At 41.3% G+C, this 25,324-nt stretch overlaps 1 non-coding gene across 1 annotated transcript; it reads right to left on the bottom strand.

Annotated features, from left to right (window-relative positions):
- Positions 1-11,375: 11,375 nt before the first annotated feature.
- Positions 11,376-11,482, bottom strand: LOC141609546 (small nucleolar RNA R71). Its single transcript, XR_012527465.1, has one exon. It is a non-coding gene; the product is annotated as a small nucleolar RNA R71 (small nucleolar RNA).
- Positions 11,483-25,324: the final 13,842 nt, after the last annotated feature.

The raw sequence follows: 25,324 nt of genomic DNA, 5'->3' as shown, positions 1-25,324 counted from the left end.
TTGCTCCCACTAAATTCCATGTCTTCACATGATAATTTCAAACTCCCACTCAATTCCACATGTTTCGAAATTTACTTCTTAATTGAAACATTTCAAGAATTGAAATATAAATTGCATTGCCAAGTTATTAAGATAAAACCATATATGTTCCCATCATATCCATTCAAAATACTTATTTTGAAGTGGTCTCATCTTAACCTTATTAAAAGAGATTTTAATCTCTAACTCACACATGTCATAATGATGTGTAGCAATGTTATTATTCAAATATAAATAATATCTAGAACACGTCCTTCGAAATACCCTTTCGGAAGGAGGTTTAACCATTTCATAATGAGGTTAAGTAATGACATCTGCGTGGTTAAAACTTGGCTTTATAAGATATCGGTATATCAATCCTTGCAACTCGTTTATAACTAGTATGTCACTTTGATTTATTTAGGCTCTTAAGTAAATCTCAAGGTTGAAACTATTGGTCAAAATTTTTCATAAACTAGTCAAAACTCTTGTTAAGACTTTATATTAGTCTTTTTGTTCCAAAACTTTCTTTTGGTCTCCTCGTGTAGTTATCTTGAGAACATACTCTTATGATTATTTCACTTGGTCTCTTTAGTCATATAGAACTTACTTGAGACCATAGATCTCATCTATTGGGTATACTATATAAATAGATATACCTTCATTCAAATAATTCTCTCTTGCGTAGATCTCATTTACACAAGTACACAATTTTTATCTTGCCTCGTGTGTTGGTTCCTCATTTTTCTCCCACTCTATCTTTAGAATAAATACACTAGAGATTCAAAGATAGCATATGAGACACAAATAATGATGTTTGAAGTTTAAGGAGAACTATCTCATAGATAGACTAATAGTTTTAGGTTTTGTAAGTGTACTTGGTGATTGTCATTCCTTTAAGAGAGTTCATAGACTCAAAATCACTTTATAAATGATCATACACAAGCCTTAAGCATGTGGACATATAATGAATCCCGTCATTATAGTTGTCTATTAGATCACTTTAAGTGAATAATCATATGTTTCTAAGAGCAAGCATTTAAATACGAATTTTAGAACAAAGGATAAAATGATAAAACGGGTGACTTGGGTTGCAAACCAAACCACCATTATCCAAAATATAACCAATTATCCAAAATACCATTCCATGTCGAACACGGAAACTTAAAGGTTCTAAAAATCCAAAACATGATTAAAATAAGACAATAAAAAGCAAAGCTCCATGAAAGCTATTCCTAGCTTCTTGATGGTTTCTCATGCTTGCTTTTCCTTTCCCTTGTCTTTGCTTGGTGGAGGCCCTATTTACAATAAAAAGGGAGATACATTATCACAACTTTGTATCACAATACCATAGTTGATTTAGAAACATAAAAGAAAGGATAGTCATTTACCTACTGGAGTGATCTTTCCAGCTTTAATATCACCAAGGTATTTGGAACAATTTCTTTTCCAATGTCCCATACCATTACAATAATGGCATTTATCAAGAGGACCCTTCTTGATTTTTGAAGTGCTAGCATCATTAGCCTTAGCTTTGGTGAAATTGGGAGCTTGCTTCTTACCCTTCCTCCCATTCTTTTTGAACTTCCCCTTGCTCTTAGTGCTTATGTTAAGCACATCCTTTGGAGGGTTCACATTTAACCTCATGTCCCTCTCGGCTTGCACAAGTAACTTGTGCAATTCTTCAAGAGACACATCCTTGTCTTGCATGTTAAAATTCACCCGGAATTGAACATATGCTTTGACTTTGGACAAGGAGTGTAGAATCCTATCTACAATGAGTTCTTTGGGGATTTCAACCTTTTGAATCTTCAAGGTCTCGACAAGCTCCATAAGTTTGAGCACATGAGGGCTAACCTTTTGGCCCTCTTTGAAGTCGAGATCAAAGAATGCCGCGGCCGCCTCATATTGGACGATCCGCGGAGTTTGTGAAAACATTGTCACAAGCTTGGAGTAAATCTCATTAGCGGTGCCCATTTTAAAGGCTCTCCTTTGGAGATCCGCCTCCATCGCAAATATCAAGACGTTTTTCATTGCGGCGGACTCCTTATGGTAAGCCTCATATGCTTCCCTAGTGGCGGCGGTCGACCTAGTAGTAGGTTCGGGTGGAGAGGCCTCGGTAAGGTAACGAAGCTTGTCGTCACCTTGGGCGGCTAATTTGAGTTGGGCATCCCAATCGGAGAAATTTGACCCATTCTTTTCAAGTTTACATCGATCCATGAAGGATCGGAGCCATGATGAATTAGCGAGAGGTGGGGCGTTAGGGGTTGGTGTTGCCATTTGTTATGAGAAAAGAAGTGGTCTACAAAACAAAATAGAAGGAGTAAAACAAATGTCGTTTTAATAATAATACTCGTAAAAATTGTGATTTAAACAAGTTTTATTGCATTTTTCTAGTGACCTCTACCCAACTAGATAAATGATTCCAAGACCCAAATTCATATAACCTTAGGCACGGGGTAGCCGATGAAACCCTTATCAATATAACTTGGTGGATTAACCTTTTAATCGATTCTATTTTTAGAACTCTTGGTCGATAAATTTACTCTAAAATTTATCTATAGCCCAAAACACATCCGACAAGGGCACGGGATAGCCGATGAAACCCTTATCAAAAACTTTTGTTGAGTTCAATCCAAATTTCGAATAAATGTGTCCATTATCCAAACCCATATTAACTTGGGCACGGGGTAGCCGATGAAACCCTCATCAACATGAATTCGGTGGATAGACATTCATCACCCACTTCCCCTACATAACAAGGTTTGTACCCCGGGGTGTCCGAGTGCACTCCCTCGCGAAATAGGTTTTCATGGTTTCTACTATTTGGTAAGGCTATGTCTCAATTGATTTGTTTTAGCGAGAGGTCATGTCAATTTATTATCTATCACATTTTAAGTGAACTAAAGCGGTGAACTACGATAATTGTAATTGACACGGTCGATGAACTCGATTAGATGATGATGCATGTTTTAGTTATGGCGATTTAGCGATGCATGCGACATATAAATAAAATGCAAAGCATAAAAATAAATCCTAGTATGGCCTTCCTAAAAATAGAAAATCTAATTAACTATTACATATTCGGAAACCAACTCCATTGGTCCCTTGAACTTCGGTTGTGGCACGCATCTCGAGGTAACACCGTCTTTATGTATCGCCATCTTGAAGAAATCTGTCTTTGGGAACTCCGAAATGAATAAAATTACATAATGAATTACATAATTTCCTATTATACATTTGTAACTAAAATAAAATAAATCTATTAAATACAAGACGGTGATACGAGATCACATATAAAATACAACCGAATCGATATTCCCATACATTTCGGGTAATACCAATTAAAAACTAAGGCCGTACTAAGTAAAAATTACATAATTCAAAAATTACATAAAATAAAATTATGACAATCATAAAGAAAATGCAGCATTATAATATGTATGAACATGCCCAATTTTATGCTAAATCGCCTTTAAATAGCCAATATCGTATATTACTCGGTTTTTACGGATTTGCGTGATTTCAACATTTTATAATCACAAAAATTACATAAATTCATATTTATGCATAAGTTAATTACCCTAACCTCTTAGGACTCAAAATTTAGTCTTCACTAATTATTTGACCATAATTAACTCATATTTCTAAAATTTGTTCATTAATGGACCTAAAATTACAATAAAAAGCTATAAACTTCAAATAAATCACAAAATTTCAAATAAATTCAAAATTTGAAATTTAAACTCATGAACATTCTGGAAAAATAGCATGACACTCATAATGTTCAAAAACTTAGTTTAAAAATTTCGAAATTTTTTCGGAAAAACAATGTTGCGGTTTATCGGTTTTTAACAAAATAATCATAAAAACATGAGAAAAATATATTCATCAACTTTTCAACTTTAGATCTGAAAAATATAATAAAATGCAACATGTGACGTTTTTCCTTAGTCATGGAGTATGTTTTATTAATATTTCATTAATAATGTCACTATTTATGCTATTTTTCTTCAAAAAATCATAAATCATGCACAAAGACTTCAATATAGCCTATTATTTTACACACATCTTGTAAAATTGCATGTGACAACATACTAAATTTCTATGACCAGATTCGAAATTTATCTCATATTAACCTATTTTTCACTTAAATCCGATTTTAATAATGAAAAATCCATTTTTCGAGCATAAGAAGTCGAAAAATTATGAACATTTACAGGTCATCTCAAAATAATATATGTGACAACATATCCAAAAATCACTGGAAAATTAGAAGTTTAGCTAATTTTAGTCCGAAAATGACATTTTATTCATAAAATCATATTTTTAATGTCATTATTATGTAATATGAACAATAAAAATCCATAAATTGACCAAAATATCCTAAAAACATTTTAGGACCAGAAATTTTAACATGCATAATGATTTTCGTGATATATCATAATAACACAAATTAAACAAGTTTTGTATGTTAATCATATAACTCGGAAAAACTTTTAACCGATTTGCATGCAAACAACCTGGGCTCTTGATACCGATTGAAGGAAAAGTAGATCTATGTACTTAATATATTCATATATGTTTTATTTTAATTTGTCATAAAATTAATAAGTGATCTTATGCATGCAAACTTTAAGCAAAATAAGAAGAAATATTCATCCTTACATTGGAATTTCGGTTTCTAGGGCACAAGAGAGATCTCCTTCTCTCTTGTTCTTGTGCTTTCCTTTATGGATGAACAAAGACCCAAGTATAGGATCTCTCCCAAGGATTAATACCCAAAGCACACTCTTAATAAAATTAATATTATGAATACTAGACAATATTAATTTTTGTAAGAAAAATTGACCCAAAATTATTTGGTTTATCTCCCAAAAACCGGTTGAGAGAGAGAAGAAAGGAAGGTGAAATATTTTATCTCTCTAAAATATTTTTGGTGAATGAATGAATGAATGATACAACAAAATGCATTTTGTGTATATTAGGTAAAATAGGAGGAAAAACCAAAACTCCAAAAACCGGGTGGAAGAGGGGGGCAAAGGGAGCCAATGCATGCTTGAGTTGTTCTTCACAATGAACAATAGGTATGCATGGCTAGTTTAGTAGGTAATCATGGTGCTTACCACTAACAAAATCAACTTAATATAAGCCTAATCCTCCTCATATTTTCGGCACATATGGATAACATGGAATCCATTTTATTTTTGTCAATTTGTCAATATGTCACATGTCATATGTCACATAAAATTGCTATATATTTTTAACATATTAAAAATCAACGTATTAATAAAAATACGTCATAAACAAAAACGACTTAGTAATTCATAATTACTTGTACCAAAATATTTTACCAATTATAAATCACAACAATTTGTATTTATAATAATTCATTCAATTTCAATTGTTTCTTTAAACAATAATTTCATCTGAGTAATGAAACAATTCGATTACTCAGACCGTATCTTATTTAATCAGATTATAATGAGATACGTAAATTTTACTTCCAAAATCGTCCGTCAATTTTCAAGTAATTTAATTAACTCGTAACGTTATACGATCAATTAAATGATCAATTAAGAGTGTTGCCCTATAGGTATGACCTAGGGGATCAATCGATCACCACCGCCGCACGGTAATGTCAAACTTTAGTCAGCCAATCATTACCGATATGTGTGGACCAGTTGACAGTAAAATGTTACCACCCAATTGTATTCTTTATAATGAGACTTAAACATGTGATCATCATGATCAACAGTCGTGATCGCATTATTGTCGGAGGGCACATATTCCAACAACTAGTGCCGATAAAGGAACAGGTATCTTTCAATAAATTTGAAAATGTTGTTCGTAGTCTTAACGTACAAGTACCTTTCCTTGAATTAGTGAATGAAGTGCCCGCTTATATGAAGTTCATGAAGCAATTACTGTCTAAAAAGAGGTCACTTGAAACTGTGCATACTGTTGCACTGACTGAGGAAACTTGTTCTTATCTGTCTCACATTGCACCCCATAAGCTAGAGGACCCGGGTAGCTTTTCCGTTCCTTGTAATATAGGTACCTTCTCTATCGAGAAGGCATTATGTGACCTAGGAGCTAGTATTAGCGTCATGCCCTTGAGTCTTGCTAGAAAGTTAAAATTGAATAGGTTTGCAGTTACGAACATGACCGTTTAGATGGCTGACCGATCTGCGGTCCAGCCTATAGGAGTCCTAGAGGACATCCCTGTGCAAATAGGGATGTTTTTCTTCCCTGTAGACTTTGTGGTCCTAGATATGCCTGAGGATGCCCACATACCTATCATTCTAGGTAGGCCATTTCTGCACACTGCTGGTGCAGTTATTGATGTTGGTTCTTGGACCCTGACCTTCAAAGTGGGGAAGCATTCTATTGTCTTCGCCCAAACAGCTAGGAAGAAGGACCCCATGTCGCCTGTCACCTGTAATACAGTTTCTGAAAAGAAATCGTACTTTGTGCTTCCTGACATGCCTGTCTCTACTCCTATTCCTGTTGTAACACCTCCGCCCCAGACTGGGAGCAAGAAGGAGGAAGATTCTGTTGTTTTAAACATTGCAGGAGCTGGTTTGGGGAAGGAAGAGCCACGGGTTGCTCCAGCTGTGAAGGAGCAAGTCGTTTCAAGAGGCGGTCTTGGATGCCTGAACTATGGCACTGATGAGGAGCTTGAAGATGAGCCAGCCAGAGTGAGGAAGTCCGACTTGGACTTTGATGAGCCGGAAGAGGTTATTGATTGGGGAGATAACAAAGCTGTTGATTCGTCAAGCTCTACGGATGCTGAAGTTGAGAAGAGTGCCACTAAGAAGATGAGCACTATTGAGGCTACCTCTTGTGGCCAGAAGCCGACAAAGTGGGCCATACCATGGTCGTTCTTGATCAACTACTAGTTGATCACGCGCTTTATCAAAAACTTTCATTTTATCGCTTTTAAACTCTTTTTATTGCTTTTGTGTGCGCGAGACTTCGCATTTAATTATTTTGCTTAGGATTTTTAAGCACTTTAGACTTTACTTTGGGTTTTGCGCAATTTTAGGCGCGTATTATTGTGCACTTGCAGGTTTTTAGATCTCATTAGCTCAAGTTATTGAGCAAATACGAAGAAATCAGAAGTTACAGCAGTATTTTCAGTCGATCGACTGGCCCTTATGGTCGATCGACTGGCTGCACACTTCCAGGAGCTTCTGTTCCTGTTCACTCTGGTCGATCGACTGGGTGATGTGGTTGATCGACCACCATGCACTGCTGTACCTGTTCACGACCTCTACCCTGCTGTGTTTGGTCGATTTGCGGACTTGAGGGAGTTTTCTACTCCACTTTATCTTCCGTCAAATTATTTATTTCTTCTATTTTTTGACCTTGTGCATATAATTACCGCTTCATTATTGTCTTCTCTATATTATGCGTGGTTCTGTTTGTCTTTTCAGGTACTTATTGGTAGCACTACTGGCTACTAAAACCTCCTAGCTCACGCTGGTTTGGGGAGGTTTCCTTTTGCTGCGCTTAAAGTCTTGTGAGTTCCCGATTTTCACTTCATGTCTTATTTACTTAATTTTCTCGCAAATTCCCGTTTTCCATTTTTCTTCATTACATGATTTTGCACAATGGGGACATTGTGCGATTTGGTTTGGGGAAGGGTTTTGCGTCGCATTTCATTTGCTTGCATTCACGTTTACATTATTGCCTTGCATTGTTTATTTCATTTCATATATATACAAAAATTCCAAAAAATTGAAAAATTTCATAAAATTTCAAAAATTAAACGTTTATTTTAGCATATAGGTCGAGTCGGAACGGTAGTATTTCAATGATGACATTGCATTTGCATCTGTTTTTGCCTAAGTCGTGCTAATTGACATGTTATTAGTAGAATCGTATAAGTGTATATCTACGAGTTTTCGTTAATTATTTGCTGAACTTGAGACTTGACTTAGAATTTTGGCAAGCTACATCATATTTTCTAAGGTTTAGAGCTTATAACTGGTGACATCTATGACCAGTTTATCTAGGATGTGAGTAGTACTCCTTATGAGACATGTTACATAAATTTGCATAAATATGAACTTGATCTGCTTAATACCTGTATGCATTCGGTTTGTGGTTTGTTGACACATGTGGTAGAGGTTTCCCTTTATTCGTTTTGCCCATAAGCTTCACACTGCCAAAACAGCCTTTTTGTCCCATTACTACATCCTACATTTAGCCTGCCCTTGTCAAGCTAGTAGTCTATGTTCTTGGGATTGTTACTTAGTTTCTGGTAGCATTTGATCTTATTGAGATTTTGTTGGGAAGATGAAAGGAAGGAAAGAAAGAAGTTGAAAAGAAAGAAAAAAAATGAAATGATTCGAAAAAGAAAATAAAAGAGTTATGTACTGTTCAAAGCGGTCGATCGACTGCCATCATTGGTCGATCGACTGAGTTCCGAAGGAAATCAATTCGCATAATTCAAAATCCTTATCTTATGGCGATTTTTGCTCCCATGTTGCATTAGTATCTTATGGGGAGTTAGTTGATTACTTTTATACTGGAGATTGTGAGTTTTGTGCTTGTTATAGCACCGTTTCAGTTGTTTATGAGCAAGAAGTTGGATGTTTCCATATGGTTCCGTTTTGGTACTAGCTTGATCACCTGTACCTCCACTTTTACATAAATGTTTTGCCCCTTGTTACCCATACCTCACATATTCACATATATACCTCGGCACGTGTCATGGTCTTTTATTGGTTGGAATGCATATGTACGGTCATAGAGATTACTTTCATATTATATTGCAGGCATGTTCTTATAGGTCGTAGTTAGGTGAGAGTCTTTACAAAATGAATTCTTTCTATCCTCTTATATATTCACCTATGCTTATGTGTGATATGAGCGACCCGTGAGAGTCCAATTCAATAAGTCTCTATAGTTGACGGTTCAGCAGTTTTTTAACGACTTCATAACTCGGTTGCATGATTCATAGTTGCTAATTGATTGTTGGTTATTGCATTAAAATGGTTAGGCTTTACATGTTGCAATTCGCTCTGAGATTGAACTCGTTCCATTAGGTCATTAGATCGAGTTTAGTTCTTGCTTGGGGACAAGCAAGGGTTTGGTTTGGGGAAGTTTGATGCGTGTCATTTATATGATGTTTTATACCTCATTTTACACGCATTTCAGAGCTCATTTGTGTAGTTTAAGCTACCATTTCCCCTATATCCGTCTACTTTCGTGTTTTTGTACATTATTGCAGGAATGTGAAGAATTCAACGGAAATTGAGCTAAATCCGTCCCCGAGTATCCTGCATTGCATTTGACGTGAAGTATTCACTTAAGGAACGAGCTTGGTGCGCATTTCAAGGCCCAAAAGACAAATCCACGAGACTATAGAAGTCAAGTACCATTAGCGATCGATCGACCAGTAACCTTAGTCGATCGACCAACCCACGGGATCCAGAAGCTACTGTCCACTGCATCCAAGTCGATCGACCGGTCCCAGCAGTCGATCGACCAAGACGCTACTTCAGACGAGAATTAAGAGATTTGGAAACTTGAAGCCCATGGTATTTAGGTTTTGGAAATAAAAGTTACGTGAGTTTTGCTATATAACGTAACCTAGAACATCAGAATAGACATCGAATTATTATCTAAGTTTTACATTCAGTTTTATCAGTTTTAGAATATCAATAATTATGGTTCGGAATATTGGTTTGCATCGGATTTTCGTTCGTACTTCTAATCATTCCGTTACAATTCCTCTGCAATTTCGGTATTCCTTCTGTTCTATTTCAGTTCATCTTTATTGCGTTGATAGTATAGAAATTGTTAGTTAGATTCCAAAGCCAATTTTATCGTTTTATGTTATTTATTTATCTTTCCGTATTAATCATGAATTCAGTAGATTTAATAGTCAATCTTATTGTTGTTATCATTCTTAGTATGAGTAGCTAATTTATTCGTGCTAGGATGTAGGGGAATTATAGTGTAGGCGGCAATAGAATTAACATGGCCCGAATCGCGTGTCGATCGATCGATCGCCATACCTGGTCGATCGACTGACCATGTGAGGTTTACCTTCGTTTTAATTGATTTAAATGTTGTATTTGACGAATCGAATGTATGCGACTAGTTGAATGCTTAATATATGACTGACCCATTAGATCAAAAGATAGGGAAAGTTGTTAGATCACCAATTATAATGACCAAAGTATGCTGAGATCGAAAGATAGGTAAAGTTTAGATTATGAGTCACTTTTCAGGACGAAAGTCAGTATTAGTGATATTAGGGACTTGTAGCGAGATCGAAAGATGCTATTTGTTAAGAGTGGACCGAGAGGACCTCTTGTTTTCCCGCCTCATGTGTTTGATTTAGACCGACTTAGTTTGCTGCCGCCGAAACTATAGTGAACCGACCATCCTAGTACCCTTCTTTTATCTATTTTATTCACGTATTTAGTTTATTATCTTTTATTACTCTTAGCTATAGACCAAAACAACTCAACCCCCACTTTCGTTACCTTAGACTAGAATTAGACAATTATTAATTACATTCGCCTCCTTATGATTCGACCCTGTTACCACTAGCCTAGGTTAGTTTTAATAGGAATTATAAATCTTATTTTTGGTACTCACTACGACGGGTATTAAATTTTGGCGCCGTTGCCGGGGAGGCAATTGTTCTAATTTTTAGTTGTTTTATTTTAGTCTATTTCTTAGTTTAAGGGGCATCCGTTCCTTAAACTTTTCTTATATTCTTTTTGTAGTTTCTTCTTATGTGCAGGTCACAGGATGGTGAATTAGTACCTTTCAATCTTGAGATTGAGAAGACCTTGCGCAAGTTGAGACGATCATCCAGAGTATTGCCGACAGAGGAAGAGCTGAGTACTCTGTCTAGTTATTACGAGAACGAACTGTTCGAAGAAGACCCACCTACATCTCCTGCTTCTACTTCTTCAGCTGAGACAGTCACATCTCCGGAAATTCCAGTCATGGCTGAAGCCGCAACTATAGCAAGTCATTCTGAGCCGACAGCTGAAAATCTTTACAAGGGGTTCGAATTACCTGGAGCTGATAGGAAATTCGAACCGAAGCCTTCCTATATCAACTTAGTTGAGAGGAACCAGTTCAGGGGTGCTGCAAATGAAGATGCAGCCAAGCATATGGAGATATTTATCGATTATTGCTGCTCTATACCCCCACCGACCGGTGTGACCCAGGACCAGATAAAGGAGACCATGTTTATATTCTCACTCCGCGATGTTACAAGGGAGTGGTACAGAGATCTGGACCGAGCCGCTCATAGGATCACCGACTGGAATTCTTTGGCCTTGGCATTCTACAAGAAATACTTCTCTGCCTCGAAGACGAATGCCATTAGAGCTCAGATCACGAGCTTTAAACAGGGACCTGATGAGAACTTCCATGAAGCATGGGTCCGTTTCAAGAATCTGGTGCGAACTATTCCACACCATGGGTTCGAAAAGTGGAGTCTTTGCAATCAGTTCTATAACGGGCTGTATGACGATCAGAGGGCTATTTTGGATGCTGCAGCCAATGGCCGATTTGCTGAGAATATGGGAGAGACTAAGGGGTGGAAGATCATTGATGACTTAGCCACCCATAAAGCTGAATATGGGAATTCGAGAGGCAATCAAAGGAGAAGCGCTGAATCTCCTTCTGTAGCTGCATTAGAGGCTCTTACGGCGAGGTTTGACAAATACGAGCTGGGAGGAGCTTCAAAGGGAGGTATTTACCAAGTGAATGCTGTGTCAGACGGTCCTTTCGTCTGCAGAAGATGTGGAGCTGAGGGACATGTCTCAGAAAATTGTCCTAGTCCCTTCGAGTCTTGTGCTGCCTTTCAACATTACAGGCAGACAAACACGTACTATGAGCCGAATGTCCATCCCAACTTGAGGTGGAGTAGCAGAATGTCTCGAATCCGACTCAACCTCCACAAAGAAGCGAAGTAGCAGCAAGCTTATGTGCCCCCTCACAAGCAACAACCATATCAAAAACCTCCCTATGTGCCGCAGCAGCAACAATCTCAAAATTCTGACTTTGCTGAGTTGAAGAATATGTTGCAAAAGGAGTCCCAAGCTAGAGAGGCCGGGATGAAGCTTCTAGAGAGCCAAATTGCTCAATTGGCTAGCAAGAGTACCACTCGAGCCCCGGGACACTTACCGACTCAAACTGAACAGAAAGAGACCCTAAATGCCATTACTTTGAGGAGCGGGTCTACCCTGGAGGGGCCTGCTATGGTCGAGAATGCCCCTGCAAAAGATGAGGCAAAACCGAATCAGAATAAAGCTGTAACGAATAATACCAAGAAAAAGGCGTCTACCAGGTATATCAGTCGATCGACTGATGTACCCGGTCGATCGACTGAAGTGCGAGTTACAGGAGCTACTGGAACTGTAGACCTCATTCGATCGACTGAGCAAGGTGGTCGATCGACCGAGGGCGTTGCTGATATCGATAAATTTCGTCCTCCAATGCCCAATAATTTGAGAGACCACTTGTTTCGGGGTACGACAACTCCGAAAGTATTGGGGCAAGACCCGAGTGCTGATGGATCCGTCGCGGTTCTGAAGTACGACCCAATGTCGCTCAATGGCTCACATTTGAGACGGTCTGAAGAGGGGTCAAGCTTCAATAAGGAGAAGGTAGTGGACTTCCAGCCTAAGTCCACGGATGCCGGCATGCGAGACTTAGAGGAGAGGGCTAAGTTACTTCTTCCAGCCCCTTATCCAGAGAGACTAGTGCCGACAAAGGAACAGGTATCTTTTAATAAATTTGAAAATGTTGTTCGTAGTCTTAACGTACAAGTACCTTTCCTTGAATTAGTGAATCAAGTGTCCGCTTATATGAAGTTCATGAAGCAATTACTGTCTAAAAAGAGGTCACTTGAAACTGTGCATACTGTTGCACTGACTGAGGAAACTTGTTCTTATCTGTCTTACACTACACCCGATAAGCTAGAGGACCCGGGTAGCTTTTCCGTTCCTTGTAATATAGGTACCTTCTCTATCGAGAAGGCATTATGTGACCTAGGAGCTAGTATTAGCGTCATGCCCTTGAGTCTTGCTAGCAAGTTAAAATTGAATAGGTTTGCAGTTATGAACATGACCGTTCAGATGGCTGACCGATCTGCGGTCCAGCCTATAGGTGTCCTAGAGGACATCCCTGTGCAAATAGGGAAGTTTTTCTTCCATGTAGACTTTGTGGTCCTAGATATTCCTGAGGATGCCCACATACCTATCATTCTAGGTAGGCCATTTCTGCACACTGCTGGTGCAGTTATTGATGTTGGTTCTGGGACCCTGACCTTCAAAGTGGGGAAGCATTCTATTGTCTTCGCCCAAACAGCTAGGAAGAAGGACCCCATGTGGCCTGTCACCTGTAATACGGTTTCTGAAAAAAAATCGTACTTTGTGCTTCCTGACATGCCTGTCTCTACTCCTATTCCTGTTGTAACACCTCCGCCCCAGACTGGGAGCAAGAAGGAGGAAGATTCTGTTGTTTTAAGCATTGCAGGAGCTGGTTTGGGGAAGGAAGAGCCACAGGTTGCTCCAACTGTGAAGGAGCAAGTCGTTTCAAGAGGCGGTCTTGGATGCCTGAGCTATGGCACTGATGAGGAGCTTGAAGATGAGCCAGCCAGAGTGAGGAAGTCCGACTTGGACTTTGATGAGCCGGAAGAGGTTATTGATTGGGGAGATGACAAAGCTGTTGATCCGTCAAGCTCTACGGATGCTGAAGTTGAGAAGAGTGCCACTGAGAAGATGATCACTATTGAGGCTACCTCTTGTAGCCAGAAGCCGACGAAGTGGACCATACCGTGGCCGTTCTTGATCATCTACTAGTTGATCACGCGCTTTATCAAAAACTTTCATTTTATCGCTTTTAAACTCTTTTTATTGCTTTTGTGTGCGCGAGACTTCGCATTTAATTATTTTGCTTAGGATTTTTAAGCACTTTAGACTTTACTTTGGGTTTTGTGCAATTTTGGACGCGTATTATTGTGCACTTGCAGGTTTTTAGATCTCATTAGCTTAAGTTATTGAGCAAATACGAAGAAATCAGAAGTTACAGCAGTATTTTCAGTCGATCGACTGGCCCTTATGGTCGATCGACTAGCTGCACACTTCCAGGAGCTTCTGTTCCTGTTCACTCTAGTCGATCGACTGGGTGATGTGGTCGATCAACCACCATGCACTACTGTACCTGTTCACGACCTCTACCCTGCTGTGTTTGGTCGATTTGCGGACTAGAGGGAGTTTTCTACTCCACTTTATCTTCCGTCAAATTATTTATTTCTTCTATTTTTTTGACCTTGTGCATATAATTACCGCTTCATTATTGTCTTCTCGATATTATGCGTGGTTCTGTTTGTCTTTTCAGGTACTTATTGGTAGCACTACTGGCTACTGAAACCTCCTAGCTCACGCTGGTTTGGGGAGGTTTCCTTTTGCTGCGCTTAAAGTCTTGTGAGTTCCCGATTTTCATTTCATGTCTTATTTACTTAATTTTCTCGCAAATTCCCGTTTTCCATTTTTCTTCATTACATGATTTTGCACAATGGGGACATTGTGCGATTTGGTTTGGGGAAGGGTTTTGCGTCGCATTTCATTTGCTTGCATTCACGTTTACATTATTGCCTTGCATTGTTTATTTCATTTCATATATATACAAAAATTCCAAAAAATTGAAAATTTTCATAAATTTTCAAAAAATTGCACGTTTATTTTAGCATATAGGTCGAGTCGGAACGGTAGTATTTCAATGATGACATTGCATTTGCATCTGTTTTTGCCTAAGCCGTGCTAATTGACATGTTATTAGTAGAATCGTATAAGTGCATATCTACGAGTTTTCGTTAATTATTTGCTGAACTTGAGACTTGACTTAGAATTTTGACAAGCTACATCATATTTTCTAAGGTTTAGAGCTTATAACTGGTGACATCTATGACCAGTTTATCTAGGATGTGAGTAGTACTCCTTATGAGACATGTTACATAAATTTGCATAAATATGAACTTGATCTGCTTAATACCTGTATGCATTCGGTTTGTGGTTTGTTGACACATGTGGTAGAGGTTTCCCTTTATTCGTTTTGCCCATAAGCTTCACACTGCCAAAACAGCCTTTTTGTCCCATTACTACATCCTACATTTAGCCTGCCCTTGTCAAGCTAGTAGTCTATGTTCTTGGGATTGTTACTTAGTTTTTGGTAGCATTTGCTCTTATTGATATTTTGTTGGGAAGATGAAAGGAAGGAAAGAAAGAAGTTGAAAAGAAAGAAAAAAAATGAAATAATTCGAAAAAGAAAAAAAAGAGTTATGTACTGTTCAAAGCGGTCGATCGACTGCCATCATTGGTCGATCGACTAAGTTCCGAAGGAAATCAATTCGCATAATTCAAAATCCTTATTTTATGGCGATTTTTGCTCCCATGTTGCATTAGTATCTTATGGGGAGTTAGTTGATTACTTTTATACTGGAGATTGTGAGTTTTGTGCTTGCTATAGCACCGTTTCGATTGTTTATGAGCAAGAAGTTGGATGTTGCCATTTGGTTCCGTTTTGGTACTAGCTTGATCACCTGTACCTCCACTTTTACATAAATGTTTTGCCCCTTCTTACCCATACCTCACATATTCACATATATACCTCGACACGTGTCATGGTCTTTTGTTGGTTGGAATGCATATGTACGGTCATAGAGATTACTTTCATATTATATTGCAGGCATGTTCTTATAGGTCGTAGTTAGGTGAGAGTCTTTACAAAATGAATTCTTTCTATCCTCTTATATATTCACCTATGCTTATGTGTGATATGAGCGACCCGTGAGAGTCCAATTCGATAAGTCTCTATAGTTGACGGTTCAGCAGTTTTTTAACGACTTCATAACTCGGTTGCATGATTTATAGTTGCTAATTGATTGTTGGTTATTGCATTAAAATGGTTAGGCTTTACATGTTGCAATTCGCTCTGAGATTGAACTCGTTCCATTAGGTCATTAGATCGAGTTTAGTTCTTGCTTGGGGACAAGCAAGGGTTTGGTTTGGGGAAGTTTGATACGTGTCATTTATATGATGTTTTATACCTCATTTTACACGCATTTCAGAGCTCATTTGTGTAGTTTAAGCTACCATTTCCCCTATTTCCGTCTACTTTCGTGTTTTTGTACATTATTGCAGGAATGTGAAGAATTCAACGGAAATTGAGCTAAATCCGTCCCCGAGTATCCTGCATTGCATTTGACGTGAAGTATTCACTTAAGGAATGAGCTTGGTGCGCATTTCAAGGCCCAAAAGACAAATCCACGAGACTATAGAAGTCAAGTACCAGCTAAAGCAGTCGATCGACCAGTAACCTTAGTCGATCGACCAACCCTGGGATCGAAGCTATCGTCCATCGCATCCCGATCGATCGACCGGTCCCAGCAGTCGATCGACCAAGACGCTACTTCAGACGAGAATTAAGAGATTGGGAAACTTGAAGCCCATGGTATTTAGGTTTTGGAAATAAAAGTTACGTGAGTTTTGCTATATAACGTAACCTAGAACATCAGAATAGACATCGAATTATTATCTAAGTTTTACATTCAGTTTTATCAGTTTTAGAATATCAATAATTAGGGTTCGGAATATTTGTTTGCATCGGATTTTCGTTCGTAGTTCTAATCATTCCGTTACAATTCCTCTGCAATTTCGGTATTCCTTCTGTTCTAGTTCAGTTCATCTTTATTGCGTTGATAGTATAGAAATTGTTAGTTAGATTCCAAAGCCAATTTTATCGTTTTATGTTATTTATTTATCTTTCCGTATTAATCATAAATTCAGTAGATTTAATAGTCAATCTTATTGTTGTTATCATTCTTAGTATGAGTAGCTAATTTATTCGTGCTAGGATGCAGGGGAATTATAGTGTAGGCGGCAATAGAATTAACATGGCCTGAAATCGCGTGTCAGTCGATCGACTGCCATACCTGGTCGATCGACTGACCATGTGAGGTTTACCTTCGTTTTAATTGATTTAAATGTTGTATTTGACGAATCGAATGCATGCGACTAGTTGAATGCTTAATATATGACTGACCCATTAGATCGAAAGATAGGGAAAGTTGTTAGATCACCAATTATAATGACCAAACTATGCTGAGATCGAAAGATAGGTAAAGTTTAGATTATGAGTCACTTTTCAGGACGAAAGTCAATATTAGTGATATTAGGGACTTGTAGCGAGATCGAAAGATGCTATTTGTTAAGAGTGGACCGAGAGGACCTCTTGTTTTCCCGCCTCATGTGTTTGATTTAGACCGACTTAGTTTGCTGCCGCCGAAACTATAGTGAACCAACCATCCTAGTACCCTTCTTTTATCTATTTTATTCACGTATTTAGTTTATTGTCTTTTGTTACTCTTAGCTATAGACCAAAACAACTCAACCCCCACTTTCGTTACCTTAGACTAGAATTAGACAATTATTAATTACATTCGCCTCCTTGTGGTTCGACCCTGTTACCACTAGCCTAGGTTAGTTTTAATAGGAATTATAAATCTTATTTTTGGTACTCACAACGACGGGTATCAAAGGACCTCAAGTGCCACCACGGCACCACCCAACGGATATGAGGACCACCCTCCTCCGCCAATCTTGCGGCCCAATAGGCCTCGGTGGAAGAAAAACTATCCGGGTACAACTTCTTCCTCATAGTGAGGTGACGGAAGGAGTAAGAAGAAGGATTAACTGAAGGCTCTACATACCTTAGCCTCTCCAATAGCCACACTTGGAGGATCCTTGACGATCCAAAAGAGGGAGCTTCTCCACAAGAGCCTTCCTTGTCCAAAGCTTGGATAATCTCTCCAAGCACCAACCATGATGGATCTCTACCATGCTCCATTTGCTCAATCACATGGATAAGGGTCATGCTACCATGACATCTTGGCCCCTCTTTCTTCTAGACATCAACAAAGAGGTACACATGGACAAGGCAAAATGCAAGAGCCCTTCTCCTAGCAACCTCCGAGACATTAGCATCTAACCGATTCGAGAAGATGTTGATAAGAGCCAACATATCCACACCATGTGGAGCAAGAAGAAAGTTGACTTGGCTTGTTGACAAGCCCAGCATGGAACGGAATTTCTCCTTGTAGCACAACCGAGTCGGAGGAAGCACCGGAGCACAACCCGGCCACCCACCAATGACTCCAACTTCTTCGGCGAGAGGACAAATTTCACCTTTCGGGAAAACGAAAACATGATGTTTCGAATCCCAAAACCGAGAACATGCTTCAAGAAACGAAGGTTGCACCTTGACTTGACGAAGCACCAACAATTGACCAACTCCCATGCAATCGAGTTGATACTTCTCGGAAGGCGACAAATCCCGACCCCATTGTCGCAATGCATTCTCAAAAGCATCCATAAAATATTTTTGTGGAAGGAGAAGAGGTTTTGTGGAGATGTTTTTGTGTTTCGGATGATGAAACAATGAAGCGCAAACATCCCTATTTATACAAAATGATCAGCGCATTTTTCAGAAAAAGAGGAGAGCTGGCTTCCATCGCCAAGACGCTCGCGCCTCTTTGAGGCTCCCCCAGGATTCCCGCTGTTGACTTGTCTCTTTCAACATGTGTATTCTCCTGACACCTCAAACCTCTCGCCAGGAACCTCGCGCCTCTTCGGGATGATTCCGGGAAATTTTGTATTTCTTCACACTCACATTTCCTTGTTTTCGCGTTTTATGAAATCCGACACGGTTTCCATGACGCAGCTCTAAACATACGGATAATTTTTTCTTTCTTTTTTTAAGGGGGGAAGGGCTAGTCGCCCCGATCCGCGATGGATTGTTTCCATGTCAGTCGAAATTGCGAAATTTTTTCGCTTTTTCGCAATTCAAAAATCAAAACCGAAAATTGATAACACGGCATCAATTTTCCTCAAAAATTCAAGCACTCACAAATTCGAGTCTTGACCTCAAAAGCCAAATATACTCGTAAAAATCCTTTTCTAAAATTCTTTCCTGACGTTTTGAGTTTTATATTTTTTCGAGTCAATTTTCAAAATTTCGATGCAATTTAATTCACGACACGAGTTAATTGCTCAAATGTTCAAATCAATTCCTTTTGAATTCCAAACGCGACGACTTGTCACGGAATTTTCAAAATTCGTTTCAAAATTTCAAATTTTAACTTCAAGTCATCTTGGTTAATTTTTGTTTTTTTCAATCAAATGCTTTTACGTGTTTACGTTTTTGCGTATGTGCTATATGTTGCCTGTTTACTACAGCTAACGATGCAGGAACAGGTGCAAAGCAAAAGGAGAATCAACAGCCGACAGCGCTCCTCCGAAACACAACACAAAAAAGCCAACAATCACAAAACAAACTACAGTCCAAAAACACATATATACACCGCCTCACGCAAAATGTAAATATGTACAGACAAGAGTCCAAGACACGGACAAACTACAACGACTACTCGGCGTCTCCCGTCGGACCAGTCCTAGTCTCACTAGGAGTCGCCGCCAACGCTGACACCACCACCAGCTCAGACTCCCTCTCCGGGGAACTCTCCAGCGTCTCACGCTCCATCTCGACGTGAAGCTCCTTCGCTGCAGCCAACTGAGCCTTCAGAGAGTCAATCTCCGCGTCTCGGCTCCGCAGCTCGTCCTCGTGACGCCTCAAGTCCTGGTCCCGACAGATGATCCCCAGCTCCTGGCCCGCGATCGTCGACCTGGCTGCCTCCAACTCAGCACGGACCCAAGCAAGCTCCGCCGGATCCGCAGTGCCCTGCAAAACACAATAACAGATCCTCAAGATCTAAAAACGTGAAACACAACACCAAATACACGAAATACAACACACAAAACGTACCTGAGAAAGCCGAGACTCCCTCGTAGCCACGTCACTAGTAAGCGCGCTCCAGCGGTTGGCCCTCCGCCACAAGTCCTGGTGACTGACAGTCGTCACCTGCAAAACAAAAATGTCCTTCAAAACAATGTAAGGCAAGGCATAAATGGAGAGAATTTTCAAGTCAGGAACTCACCCTCAGAACAGTCAACCTCCACTCCATGCCAGCGTCAGCCACCTCGGCAACCGCGGGCTCCGGTAAGCGCAACTGAAGCTCCTCGCCACCCGGCCCCTGAAAAGTGGTCTCCGTCGAGAAAGCTGGGGGCTGAGTCCTCATCAGCGGGTCGACTCCCTGCCATTTGGATCCACATCAAAAATGACAAACCCTCCTATCAAGGGAGGCAATAAAAACAAAGAAAAGAGGAAAACATACCGGAAGGTGTCGTAGTCGGCGTCCAGCAGCAACAGCTCCTCACCTCCCCGACCGTGAAGGTGCTCCTCAACCTCATCAGGAGTCGACTCCTGGAACAACACCCCAGGAGGGTCAACCGGCACGACGAAAGTCTCGGTAAAGCACTGGCGAACTAGACGCTCGCCTAAGTACCAAACCGGCTCAATCGTCGTCTCCAAGTACAAGCGCAGGGAGCTGCGAGGTCGCAAACGCTCCGTGATGGCAGCCGGCACACCCGTGTAGTGCTCCCAGGGCCGCCCAACAAACTGCATTCGAAACAAAGCTACTCAGCTAACTGGGGGCTCTTTAAGCTACCTAATCGTCCTATCTCTATCTAAGGGAAAAAGGGGAAGAGAACAAGAACTTACATCACCAACCCGAAGTTTGTTCACGCGACGCCTGCAATCCTCGTAAGTCGACTTGGTCGACTTCTTCCGAGACACCGTCCAACCCTTCACAGCAGGGTAAGCCGAGGGAACACCGTCTGTAGTCCCCGGACGCAGAGGAGTGAAGTAAGCATACAACCAAGCCTGTAATCAAACACAGCAAACACAAATTAGCCAATTTCTCAGAAATTGCCAAAGTCAAAATCAAAATCAAACTAAAAAAAAACTACCACAAAAAAGCGCTCGTACCTCGAAAATGAGGCCGGGACCAACCAGAGCAGGAGCACTACCCGCTCCCACTGTCTCCGGACGCACCACCGCGTGCAAGTACCGGGTAAAACTCGCCAAAGCCGGCGTAACCCAGTCAAACCGACCCAAAGTGTCAAGGTCGGCAAGAAGATGAAGCACCTTGGTCGACAAGCGCTCGCCCTTGTCACCAAAGTACGTGGCACCCAAGAAGTACCATAACCACAGCCGCGCCTCCCTCGCGTCGGCCTCGACCTTTGCCTTCGGGCTCGCCAAGGGCGCCGGAACAACACCTGCCACCCTCTTAGTGAAGTGGTCCTTCACGTAAGAACTCGAAATCAGGTACGGAGTGACGTCGGAAGGCTCCGGCAAAGCAGTAACGATCAAAGCAGTGACCGCAGGAGAGGACACTCTCTCCGGAGTCGCGGTAAACTCAATGGGCAGCTCACCACAGGGAAGGCCGGATACCATGGCAAAGTCCTCTAGAGTCACGCCGACCTCCCCAAACTCCATGTGGAACGACGACGTCGTGTCCCAGTACCGATCCAACAGAGCGTGGATCAAACACAGGTTCGACCTAATCGAGGACCTGTGAATGTCCCGCCAAGCGGCCACCAACGGCCCAAAAGCCGACCTCTCTATCAACGCCCTCGACCCAGCTCGGAGAACGTCGTAGAGGCCCAAGCAGGTAGAAAAGCCCGAGAAAGTCCTCATGGTGCCGATCTCCTGAAATCAAAAACAGACAACGTCAGAATGCCTATTTAGGCTCGACATTTCAAAAATGACAAAATTCAACCGGGGAATGCGACTCACCATGCCCTCATGAGAACGGTAGGAAAGGTGCCGGTCCAGTCGAAACAACAACTGGCTACCGTCAAAACCCTCGTCCCACTCAGGCGCCGCCCGTAAAAGCAACCCCCGCGGGGCCGTAACTCATCTGGCTCTCCAGGTCGCGATGTCAGCATCGTCCTCAGCCGTCTCCGCTCTCCGCCTCTTGTGACCGCGAGACTCAACGTGGTCGACAGGGCCAAACTCAACAACCTTGTTGACGTCCCGCAACGTCCGCCTAGTCGCTCGAGGACGTCGCTCCCTCAAAGAAACTCTCCTCCCGGAGGTACTTGCCTCAGCCCCAGTTTGAGCTCTACCGGCGCTAACAGCCCCAACAACGGGCTCCTCACGCTCCTCGACGGCCCATGAGGCCCCGACAGTCTGCTCAGGAGACCTCTCCTCCTCAGTCACGTCCTCCACGACCACAGCGGGCGTGCTAACCGGAGTGTTAACCGGGCCCGACCCGAACAACTCCTCAAGAGTCGCAGCCATGAACTCGGCCTGCTCCGAACACTCTCCTACAACAAAAAACGTCAGCCGAAATTTCGGCATTACAACGGCGTGAAATGGATAAACCCAAAAAAAAGAAAACAAAAACAACCTGCAATACAAAAAACAAAGGGCAATCCCGCCCCAAACCATTCACAACAAACAAACAAAAACGACTCGCCCCTCTTTTCAAGCAAAAGACGAGTCAAAACCCCAAAAACGACATTTCAAGACCCACATAAGGTCTACCAACAACCCAAAATGCATTCCCGACACAATGGGGATTTTACATTCCCGACACAATGGGGATTTTTCTACGGCTCAAAAAGGCAATTCATACGCTAATTGAGCCCAAACCGGTCAAAATTCAAAAACGGCCGCAAAAAAGGCAAACGTGATTTTATCACGCCCCAAGGGGACCTAAAATACCAATAAGGTCCATTTCAAGGCAAACTGACTCAATTCAAGCCCAAACAGGCGCTTATTTTGTCAGACGTAAGACCGTCGCAAAAGGCAAAACCCAATTTTGCCCACAAGCATCTAACGAAGGTCCTTAGATGGCAAACACGGGTTTCCCAACTACAATGCAACCTAGTGGGACCCACTACCCGAGCAAATAAACTTGGCATTGTGAAATGAGACGGTTTCTCGCCTCACTGACGTTTTTCGAGCATAGGGAGCGGGAACGGGGACCAAAATGCAAACTAAAAGCACCCCTATACTCCTAAACAGGTTTCTAACCTAATGCAAACATCAATTTCACTCGAAATTGGCTCAATCAAAAACGCCCAATTCGATTTTTAGGGCAAAATTTCGCCCTAATTTAATCAAGCTAAAATCGACAAATTTGAAAGGATTCAAGAGGGAATACTTACCTTGAGATGACATTTGTTGACAATGGCACAAGGGAAAGCAAGCTAGAAGGTCCTTTAATGACGAGTTTGCGAGATTGTTGAGGTTGAAGATGAATGATCATCCGCAACTCAACCTCGCGTCTTTTTAACAGAAAATAGGGAAGCCGACTTCTATCGCCAGATGGCTCGCGCCTAAACCAGGCCTCCCCTTTGCTTTTTCAGCGATAATTGGGCTTTGGCCCAATTCCCCACAACAAATTCGAATTTTCGTTGACGATATTGAATGTCGTCATTTCCTCGAAAAACAAACAAAACCAAATAGTGAAAATTCAAATTCGCTATTTTCAAAAACTTCAAGCAAAACGGCGATCGAAACCGCCAACTTCAAAAATAATAGCGAAAATTCAAAATCGCTATTTTCCTCCAACTTCAAAAATAACAGCGAAAATTCAAAAACCGCTATTTTTCAAGCAACGGCGGCACATAAACCGTCACTTCAATCAATAGTGAAGATTCCAAATTCACTATTTCTTTCAAATGTCAACGGCGGCACATAAACCGTCACTTCAATAGTGAAGATTCCAAATTCACTATTTCTTTCAAATGTCAACGGCGGCACATAAACCGTCACCTCAATTAATGGTGAAGATTCCAAATTCACTATTTTCACCACATGTCAACGGCGGCACATAAACCGTCACTTCAAACGCTATAGCAAACTCAAATTCGCTATTTTCCTTCAAAATCAGAACAAACGGCGATCAAAACCGCCACTACAAATTCAATCATTAGTGAAGATTCCAATTTCACTATCCCTTCAAATACTAGCAGGGGGCTTCCTCGCGGAACCCACTCATTCTAAAAAATAGTGGTAATGAGAATCCATACCCACTATTTCCCCAGCGACATCAAGAGTTCGCTATTTTCAAAGCAAGCCCATTTGACGCGGCTACTCCCATGGTCCATCAACCGACCTTATCATTTGGCTGGCGAGCCTTTGTCTGCAACCTCTCAAGGACACATCCCGAAGATGCCTCGGGTACATTTCCTTGTCTCGGCTGGCGAGCCTTACAACGCATCGCGGCTGGCGAGCCCTCCTCACATACGCACCATGGCTGGCGAGCCTTTGTCCGCAACCTCTCAAGGACACATCCCGAAGATGCCTCGGGTACATTTCCTTGTCTCGGCTGGCGAGCCTTACAACGCGCCGCGGCTGGCGAGCCCTCCTCACATACGCACCGCAGCTGGCGAGCATTTATCCGAAACCATGCAAGGACATATCCGAAGATGCCTCAGGTATGACTCCTTCTTATGGCTGGCGAGCCTTTGCACGTAGTCTAATGGACTTTAAACGACCCGCACGGACAGTCGACAGACTTTAAAATGTTCCTGACGACAGGTCCTTTGACTCGTACCCTCGAGTCGCCTTGGCGTCGCCCTTCCCGACGGCAGGTCCTTAGCCCGAATCCTTTCGAGCCGCCTCGACGTCGCTTGGGTCTTCAGGTTGTAATCTTCGATTGACCTGGGGACTCTACTTTGACTTTCGCCCTGTCCAAGCCTCAGTCAAAGTGGGTGCTCTGTAGATACCCAGTATCTGCTGAGACTCCAACAAACACCCGATGATTATCGAACTACAACATGTTTTGGGATCGCAGCGTTTGATCGACAGTTTGTGTACAACTTTACGTCGGAAAACTTAAAACGATTTCGAAAACAAAATATTTCAAAAATACCTGGAGTGTTTAATGCACGGCGACGGGGTCACGATGACACTAACTAGAGTCAAAACCGGCACCGGACCAAAAATCGACTCGAAAATTCAAATCCCGACTCCAACAACGAGTCAAACACAAAAAAAAAAATATCTCAAAGCGTTCTTTTCTAAGTTTTCCCGGATTCATGTTGGTCAAGTACCAAACATGTGACTACAAAACCTAGGATAGAACAAATCATGATTGCGTTTGTTGTGAAAGCGACAACACAGCTCGAAGACCCGCAACGTGGCTCGTGCCTCTTTGAGCAGCCCAGGTGACCACGTCGCTCAAAACTCACACAACCACTCATTCTCCTATAAATACCCCTCAAATGCCACCCATTTGAGAGTTACGCAAGTGTCCGCCCCCTCTTTTCTCCCTTAAAATTTCGACTCGACTTCTAAAGTCACAATCCGACGCGTGTTTACGACCTACCGATCGTAAACACGAGCCTTA

Source organism: Silene latifolia, chromosome 10 (genome assembly GCF_048544455.1).
Source record: "Silene latifolia isolate original U9 population chromosome 10, ASM4854445v1, whole genome shotgun sequence".
NCBI classification, from domain to species: domain Eukaryota; kingdom Viridiplantae; phylum Streptophyta; class Magnoliopsida; order Caryophyllales; family Caryophyllaceae; genus Silene; species Silene latifolia.
This window is presented reverse-complemented; position numbering and strand designations above follow the sequence as displayed.